At 34.7% G+C, this 9,410-nt stretch overlaps 1 long non-coding RNA gene across 3 annotated transcripts; it reads right to left on the bottom strand.

Annotated features, from left to right (window-relative positions):
• Positions 1–5,704: 5,704 nt before the first annotated feature.
• Positions 5,705–6,312, bottom strand: LOC108076039 (uncharacterized). Of its 3 annotated transcripts, none has more exons than XR_001770759.3 (4): positions 6,153–6,312; positions 6,007–6,084; positions 5,877–5,934; positions 5,705–5,811 (listed from the first exon to the last, which is right to left on the bottom strand). It is a non-coding gene; the product is annotated as an uncharacterized lncRNA (long non-coding RNA). The 3 variants fall into 3 exon arrangements; XR_001770758.2 differs by having other exon boundaries at positions 5,705–5,824; positions 6,153–6,311; XR_005990817.2 differs by having other exon boundaries at positions 5,705–5,824; positions 6,007–6,081; positions 6,153–6,301.
• Between the last annotated feature and the right edge of the window lie 3,098 nt (positions 6,313–9,410).

Raw genomic sequence — 9,410 nt, 5'->3', positions numbered from 1 at the left:
TGAAAAAAACTCAAAACCTTTTTTATTTAATCAACTAAGTCCACAAAAAAATTCCTAAATTATTTCATATTTTAATAACACAATTTAGTCATTGTAAAATATATTCACCAATATAGTTTTAAACTTTTCACCTTAATAAAAGTTTAAAAATATTAAAACTAAAATAAAATCAGGAAAAATTCTATATTTCCAGTTTATTAAAAATATTTTGTTGTTATTTTTCCTCAAACAACTAAAACAGTTCCCTCAATCAAGAAAAAGGCATATAATTTCATGTTCCATATGTCAAAAAAAAACCGAAAATGCTACACAAAATTAGCGCATTATATTGGCCAAAAAATTGAGGGGGAAAGAGGCAACGGCGGCATATTTCCAAGAGCAAACCATAAATATAAATTCCCAGGCGTTTTACGAGCAAAGAAGCAAGAAAAAAAAAGAAGGGAAGAAGGCAAAAAGGATTACAAGCCACAAGGAGCACATCAACAACATACACAAGTACACAGGACACAGGAGCAGAGGCTTCGATAAAGCAAAGTCTATGAGATTTACGAGCAGATTTCAAGAGTTACAAATACATACATGAATTTGGCCTAGGATCAGGAGGGGGGAAAAAGGATAAAAGGAGGAGGAAGTAGGAAGAAGCTGGTAAGGATGTGTGGCACACGCACAGCCGCAGGACACGGATTTTATGTTTCGGACGAACGGCGTCAAGTTGCCAAGAGCAAAACTTTCAATTGCATTTTGGCCAAGTTTCGTTTGGCTTATCTTTATTATCGCCGCTGTTATTATCCCTGCCGAGGCTAGAGTTCTTGGTGCCTGAAGCTTGGAGCCTGCGCCTGCCTGCCTGCCGGTCTCATAAAGTATGTCATGTGTCATAAATGACAGATTCTTAGGCATACTTCATTGATCCCTTTTGGCCGTCTTGGTCGTTTTTACGATGCTGCCAGCTAAATTGTTGCAGGATACTCACACGCACGCACACAGAGATACAGAGACAGGATACTACACACACACACACACACACGCAGGGAGAGCGAGATGTGCGTGTTTGAAGTTTGCTTTTGATAAATGAATGGATTTTCAAAGGCGACGTTAATGAAATACGCACACACACAGAGAGATAGAGAGAGAGAGAGAGAGAGAGAGAGTGAGAGATAGAGAGTAGTACAGCAAGACGGTCAAGGATGCCATCGCTGCAGGAAGCGTACATGTACATCCTTCAATCTATCAAACTCACGTGTCCGTCGTGTCTCAATTTACTTGCTTAGTTGCTTCAGCTCCTTTTGGTCCTTTGCTGAAACCGAAACCGTAACCGTAGACCAGCATTTTGATAGAGTCCGCTTGGGCATATTTATGAAGTCCTGCCAGAAATGAAAGGACCTGCAAATGAGCCTCAAACTGTATATATTTCATTCTCTTGTTTAATTTTTTTTTGTATATATTTGTATTTCCTACTCTTAAAAACCAAATTAAAGGTACAAATCTAAGGAAAATCATTAGGAAGATTTCCCTTAGATTTTTCCCAGGGAAAAGTATGCCAAAGCAAAGATTTTGAATCGGTTTCCAAGGCAAACCTCACAGAGTAAGTCAAATCAGAGCACAAAAGCAAAAGCGAACGCATTAAAAGCAACTTAATAATTCAGATCAAAATCACCAATCAGCGCGCTGCCGACATGTTGACAAACGATGCCGCCGACACCACCGCCATTGCCATCTCATCAGCCACCATCTTTGGTGGGGAAAAAGTGCCAGGGAAAAACCCAGGAACAACGACAACGACGACAAGAGATTTACATTTTCAAAATCGAATGGCGGCATAAGCCACCGCAAAGCAAAAGACACGCAGCCAAGGCCATAATGAAATCCACGATAAACAAGATAAACGAACACAAAAAATGAGAGAGTATAAAGTATATTATAGATCAAATCGAGGAAAATAAAGTCTCTTAAAGTTAAAAGTCAACAATAAACAGGGAAATAATGAAGTAGAAATTAGCCAGGATTTTTAAAATAGCTTCCAAAAAAATATAAAAAATTTATTAAATATATTATAAATTATTTCTAAATATTTATTTATTATATAAAATAATCCTGCAGTTAAAAAGGGTATTATAGCTCACAATAAAAACCAGAAAAAGACACAAGAGAACCTCTTTGCAAGCAACAGCCTTTGGTATTGGCTTTGCCTGGCTTTTTCCTGCTGCTTTTTTGCTCTTCCAGCTGCCTTGGCGACGATGGCTAAAATATTTATATCTATTTCAGCTTGGCCGCTTTATACAATTCCTATTTTACCACACGACTCAGCGCCAACCCTAAAGACAACCCCTAGCCGACACTCAATACCGTCGTCTGCTTGGTCCTCAGCGTTGTTCCTTCGATGTCTTCGTTTGCAATCAATGAAAGATTTATGACAATACATCCAGGAGTCCAAAGGGGAGGGGAGTCAGGAGAAAGGCAGCTTTGCCACATATTGTGTGGCGAGGAATTTGTTTTTTATGTCGCATCATTATTTTTATTATAACACCCGTCGTCACTGGCCTGTTATTCGAGAGTGATTAGTGGCTAAAAATGACAATAATAACCGTGGATAAGAGTGGACCTAAAAATGTTGGGGAAATGATTTGGTTTTTTTTTTAAATTAATTGGAATTTTTTTTTTATTATTATTAAAATATATATATAGCTTTTTATTAGGATTTTTTTTAGGTTAAAAAATTATTATTAAAATTATTATAAGCAAAAAATTATTTTAGGTATATAGTCTTATATATTTATCATTATAATTAATTATTTATAATTTAGAATATATTTCATATATTTATTCATTAATAAATGCATTCTGCTTTTATTTATAATTATTAATTTTATTTTTAACATTTATTTATATTCCTTCTATTATTGTATCAATTTTATTACTCATACGCAGTGTTGTACGGATTTAATTTTCTATTTATTTCTTTATTACTTAAAAAATATTTAAGTATATAAAAAAAATTGTAAATTTGTCTAATTTTTTTTTTTTTAATATTGATTTATTTCTAAAAAAAAATTGTTTAAACTTTCAATTTATTATTTAAATTCAGTTTGATATTGAGGTCCACCTCAGCGACTTTATGGCTATAATGAGCGATGATGGCTGATAGGGAAAAGCCAGGAACAGTATTGGTCGTGATCCTAGATTTTTCTTAACATATACTTCACCATATTGGGTTACCATTGCTCTTGCTAGACATATGGAACTGCAATTTATTGAAGTCAAAGGAAAAGGCAAAGAACTCCTGTCCCTGTCGCAGTCCTTTTCCTGCGGATCATCCCCATCGATCAATTCAATGTGTGTAAAAATGGGATTTCGCGACTTCCCAGATACACTACACTACACACAGAGACACACCCACAATTGGCGATAACTTTGTTCCCTTCCGGAAGCTGTAAGTGAAAACTCTCAGTGCGTGTAAAATGGGTGTGTGTGTGTGTGTGTGTGTGTGTAGGGTGTTGTGCACAACAACAACAGCAGCTGGGGAAACGTGGAAAAGAGTTGGACAACAATGAAATGCTTTTAGCCTTGCGAAACTGCAAACGAAATTAAGTTAACAACAAAGTGAGCGAGAGAGGCGAAAGCGAGCAAAAAGTTTTCTGTGTACTGGCACTGTTTTTATTGAAAATTGAGTTAAAAAACTGAAAGTGTCAGCGGCGGCGGCGGCAGCGTCAGCGGCGGGTCGACATCATTGTCGTATGTGTATCGCATGTTGTTATGTCCCCCGATGCCAACGGAATATTTCCCCTTGTCCTTGCAATCCTTAACCCGCTCCTCATCCGAAGTAGGTAACACTTTTTAGCCAACTCATTGCCTTTTAGCGATATATGTTTGCAAGTTGGTTGGCTCAGTGTAGTGTTTTTCCACAGAGTTTATGCTGAAAAAAAAAAAATTAAAGAAAAATAGGTAGTACAGAAAAAGCTAATTAATTTGGTTAACAAAACACATTTATATGTATTTTTTAATGATTTATGTGAAAACAATTTTCATAAAACCATAACATTTATTGATAAAATTAATTTAAAAATCTATGTAAATTATTATTTTTTTTAGCTTATTGATTTGACAAGATTGTATTTATTTTTATTTAATTAATTTATTTATTTTAATTTTATTTTTTATTTTTTATAAGTATGTATTTTATTTATCGATATTTAATCATTTTTAAATAAATCGATTTTCTATTTTAAATAAATAGGAATCAGAAATTGTTAAATTAATAAATGCAATCAGCTTTTAATCATAATTTTATTATCTTTAAATGTTTCCTTTTCTCTAATTTTTTTCCAACTTAATTTATACCTCAAGGTATAACAAAACTTAAATAGCAATAATTCCGTATGCCTTATGCCTCATCTCATCAAATTCCTGATGTCCTGCAATGATCTGGCGCTTCGCAAAAGTTTCGAGACAGCGGAATGCCAATATAAGTTGCGAGACAGACGCACGGCAGGAGGCCAGGACGAAGGACATTTCGGTATGGGATGCGGGATGCTGAAATCAGCGCAGATCAATGCACGCACGCACTCACACACATTCACTAGGTGTGCCTCTCTCTCTCTCTCTCTCTCTCTCTCTTTCTGTGTGTGCGCATAAAATTTATAAATTATTGAATCTATGAAAATATGAACATCACGTACACAAGTCTCCGCCTCTCGCTTGCTCCTCTTGCCAACTATCCGAGACAGAGGCAGACGGAAGACAATCGCACAAAACGAACTTACAGTTATGCATAAAAACCCAAGGCATTGGGTTGTGCGTGTGCCGGAATATGCACAGAATTTCATTAAGCTGCCACCGCTCGACGCTTCCAAGATATACCCTTTATAAAGGATATTATCATCTAGGGAATTACTGATCAAATAAGCCAAAATTTTGATAGTTTTTTAAAATCAATTGTTAGTTTACAAATCACTTATACCAATTCAAAAGTACCATATATACAAAAATAACTTGACTATACTAATTTGAAGTCAGAACCAGTTGGGAATTATAGGGAACAAGTAAGCGGATTAGGGTATACTTTATTTATTTATTTTCTGTTATTTCATTTAATTATAAATATTATTATTATAAATTTTATCATTATTTTAAATATTATTATTTTTAATTAAGAACTTTAGTATTTATATATATATATATATTTTAATGTATTTATGTGTATTTACAAGAAAGATGTATTGATATACCCTATCTGCTTAATTTCACAATCAGCTTCTAGAGAAGAGTAGGCCTAGATTCGACTTTCACGTGTTATTTTTTATTTCTGGTTATAAATAAGTTTGCGCCATCAGTTCAGTTGTGTTTGCCAAAGTTTGTTCATCTTGTTTCGTAGCCTCCGACGTGTTTGTTGATGGCTTAGGCCGGAGAACCTGGAAACTAGAACTAAGACCCCCTTCTCTCAGATCAAAAACTTTTGTAATATATTTGCGAAAGTCTATAGAGATCATTTGTATTTATTAATTATTATAGTTGCTCAAGGACCAAAAAAATGTATTATTTAATTATTTATTGAAATGAAAGCATAGATTATTTAACAAAATTGTATTGCTTATTTAAAATCTATAGCTTCAAATTAAAAACCAAAGAAAGACCGCCGCCCAACGCCCCCAAAGATCGATCACGTGTTTGAAAAGCGTCGACAGACTACACGCAGAGAAAATAGCAATACTTCAATTGACAATCTTGGACCATTTTTTTATTTATAAAAAGGGTTATCCGCGAATCCCGATGCCAGACTTCACGTCACATTAAGACGGGTTCCATCAAACAGATTCTCTGGGGGTATTACCTAAGAAAATTAATGAAGAACTATATTAATAAATTATTATATTAATACTTACACAAGATACCACAGTGTACGTACAAAAACGATAAACCTATACGATAAAACCAACCATTCTGAAAGAAGATGGAAATTTCATTTCCTTTGTTATTCATAAATATATTCACTTGATTCACTTGTTTACTTACGTGTCTTCCCTCGATTTAAGTCCTTCAAATTAAAGTAGTTTCTGTAGTTCCTAATAGAACACAAGTTCTAGAATGCTTCTGGAACGAAAGAAATTTTGGTATTACTAAAAAATGCACTTTCTTTTTGTTTCACTAATTTTCTTTACCTTTTTCACTGAGAATTTTGATAATTTTTGAATCATTTTTAAGCCGAAATAGAAGTTGTTGTGCCCCAGACGAGCTCTGGCTGCAAACTGAATGTATTCCGGCTGGGGCCTATAGGCTTGCCCAGTGACAGAAGCGTTTGTTCGATGTCAAGGATGATGTGATCTGAATTTTTAAGAATTTTTCTAGATATTTTTAAATTTGATTTAAGCTGGCTAAACTGCGAATTATTTATTACGAATTATTGTAAAGGTTCCTAAGGAATTTCAAGCTTATTTTTTGCTAAATGTTTTTTAACATTGTTAAAATATCTTATCAAACTATAGTTTTAAACTAAATATTCAAAAGTAACGACGCTTGCTATGATTTGATACTTTAAAGTTTACCAACATCGATATGTATCATGGTTATCGATGACTTTCAACGTGCCTGGCAGCAGATTAGGCAGCAGTTAGGCGATAATAAAAATATTTAAAAATATGATAATAATACTTACATGTATTTATTGATGAAATCATTAGATTTTTTTGGCTTATTTCGGGAGCAAGGACTTGAAACACGTGACATGTCCTTCACCCGATTATCCACTAATGCGAACTGCAAACGGATAACTACGAATATGAATTATGCACATTTACTTGCGCTGCTCGTGAGCATCCGTTTCACTTTGAGATGCACAAGCTAACCAGGATCTGCTCCTGCTCCGGCTCCCTTTCCCCACATCCTTGTTATTCCGCTGTGCGTGTTTGCATTTTGTGCGTGGCGCTTCCTTTGCCTTGTCCTTTGCACAGTGGTGGTCACATAAATATATAATATCATTATATATATATATTTTTTTTTTTTTTTTAAATAAGAGTTTAATTAAATATTTTTCTAAAAAAAAAATAATATTACTGTGTTTATGTATTATAAATTAAAAAATGTATCATCAAAATATCGATAACATGAATATTTAAAAAATATTGTTTACCATTTAAAAAATTAATACAAGAAATAAAAAATAAAATGCTGGCAATATAAAAAAAATCCTTATTAGTAATCGTTCTAATAATCAATAATAAATATAATAATCAATAAATATAAATAATAAAAATATCAACATATATTATGATAATGATATTCTTCACTGATTGAGCTTTATTTTTAGCGCGGACTGTGTATTCGTAATCCATTTAATTCAACCAAGCGACCATGCCATTTGTGTGTGGTGAGTGGAGTGTCCGTGTGTGTGTCTGTATGGTGTGTGCCTTCGGTATTATCAACTCATAAATATTTATTGAATTTTAAGAAATTTTCAAAAATGGCTACACATACACATACGAGGGAGCAGCGAACAGCCAGCGAAAGGAGCATCAAGGAGCAGCAAGAGTGACTTGTTGTCCTGCCCCGGCGTATCCGTCATCGATTTCGATTGCCTCGCTCCGCTTCGCCGGCTCCTTGGCGCTCGTCATGTGTGTGTGTGTGTGCCAGGATGTGCAGGATTTGCCCCCAATACACCCTTTGCATTCTCTTATTTGGATTATAATTTTTTCCATTTCACATGTGAGTGCACTCCTCCTTGGCGGTGGTCATCACATCCTCCGCCAACTTGGTCACTTGTCAATTTCCATTTTCATTTCGTCAGCGAAAGGGACCACCAGTGGGGTCCTGGGCAAGAGACAGAGGCAGATGGACCCTCCAAGTTCGGGTAATCTCAGTTGAAACAGAAACAACTGAGGCAGAGAGGGAGTTAGACAAGGTCATCGATTTCAGGGAGTTTTTTTTTTTTAATTTATTTGTTTTTTTTTTTTTTTTAATTCCACACACAGCCAGTTTCGGTTTTATTATAATTGAATTTGCAAATAAAGTCGCATGTGGGAACTTTGATTTGGAAATGAAAAAAGAAAAAAAAATATATATATATATATATATAAACAATTAAAATAATATATTTAATAATAATAATAATTTTAAATTGTACTTATTTTTGTTTAATTAAATTTATTTTAGAGCATTTTTTTCCTTTTAATTTTGCTTTTATCAAGTCACAAATTCCGTTTGCACTTGTTGCTTTCCAGGAAATGAAAGTCTATCCCCAGGAGGACTTATTAATTCGGTTTTTTTTCTCCTAACATAAACCTCCAATTGAGATTAAATTCTTGGATATGCAGAACATAATTCAGTTTCGATATTCTTTGACTTGATTTCCCCTTCAACTCAATCATTTCCATTTGCCGGAGAGGCGAGGCTAGCCGAGGTCACAGGCAAATGCAATTTGGTAGCGGTGCATCTGGGCGAGATGCCCTCTCACCTGTGACCCCCTCCAAATCGACAGAGAGTGTCCTGGTCAAGCGGAGCTTTTCCGATTTTAATCGCATTAAATAGTCACTTAAGCGCCAGCTCTCCCTCCCTCTTTATCTCTCTCTCTCTCTCTCCCTCTGCCTGCCCCTCAAAAACCCCGCCACTCGCAAATGCAAAATTAACTTGTTGATGTGGCAACGAAAAGGGTTGTGTGGGTGTGGAAAATCGCTGGGTGGGTATTTCCCCGATTTACACCGAACAAGAGAGAGATGCCTACACGGTGCCACGTTCAATGGCTGTTGGAAAATCGCTTCGTGTTCGAATCTTATTAGTGGTTTATAATTACAATTGTATACAGACCAATTACGTTACGAGATGAACTAAAGCGAAGCGAAGGAGGGAGGGAGGATGTGGGGAGTAGGGGCTTCAGGTGTGTGCGAGTGTGTATAGCTAATTAACCACCATCAGGACTGTCCGTTAAGTGCTCCTAGAGTGTGTACACTCGAAAAATAAATGGGAATGTGGGAATGATTTTTTTGGGGCATAGAAAATGGTATTTTATTTCTAAAATTTTATTATATATTTAAATATTACAATTTATCGCATTTATCCATAAGTAACTGAAAAATGTCATTTAATTTGTGTATTTTGTTCGTACCATTATTATAAGCATTAAAAGATCGATTTATTTTTCAACTTTGCCTTTAAAAATCGATATATCATCGATTTATTGCTCAAATAAAGCAGCATTCAAATATCGATTTATTTTTCCACTTCACTCACATAAATCGATAGTAAGTCGATAAACCAACATTTTTTCTAAGCTCTTTAAATTTTATTTTTAACAACAAAAAATATATAACTTTATGGTACTTTCTTCTGTATTATTTTTTCCCCAAGTGTATCGATAATGATGTTCATTTCGTAAGCAAATGTCATAACACATACCCACACTCACCACGGCTCGCATTTATGTAAAT

Source organism: Drosophila kikkawai, chromosome X, assembly GCF_030179895.1.
Source record: "Drosophila kikkawai strain 14028-0561.14 chromosome X, DkikHiC1v2, whole genome shotgun sequence".
NCBI classification, from domain to species: domain Eukaryota; kingdom Metazoa; phylum Arthropoda; class Insecta; order Diptera; family Drosophilidae; genus Drosophila; species Drosophila kikkawai.
The sequence above is the reverse complement of the archived record's forward strand: the minus strand, read 5'-3'. Positions and strand labels throughout refer to the sequence as shown.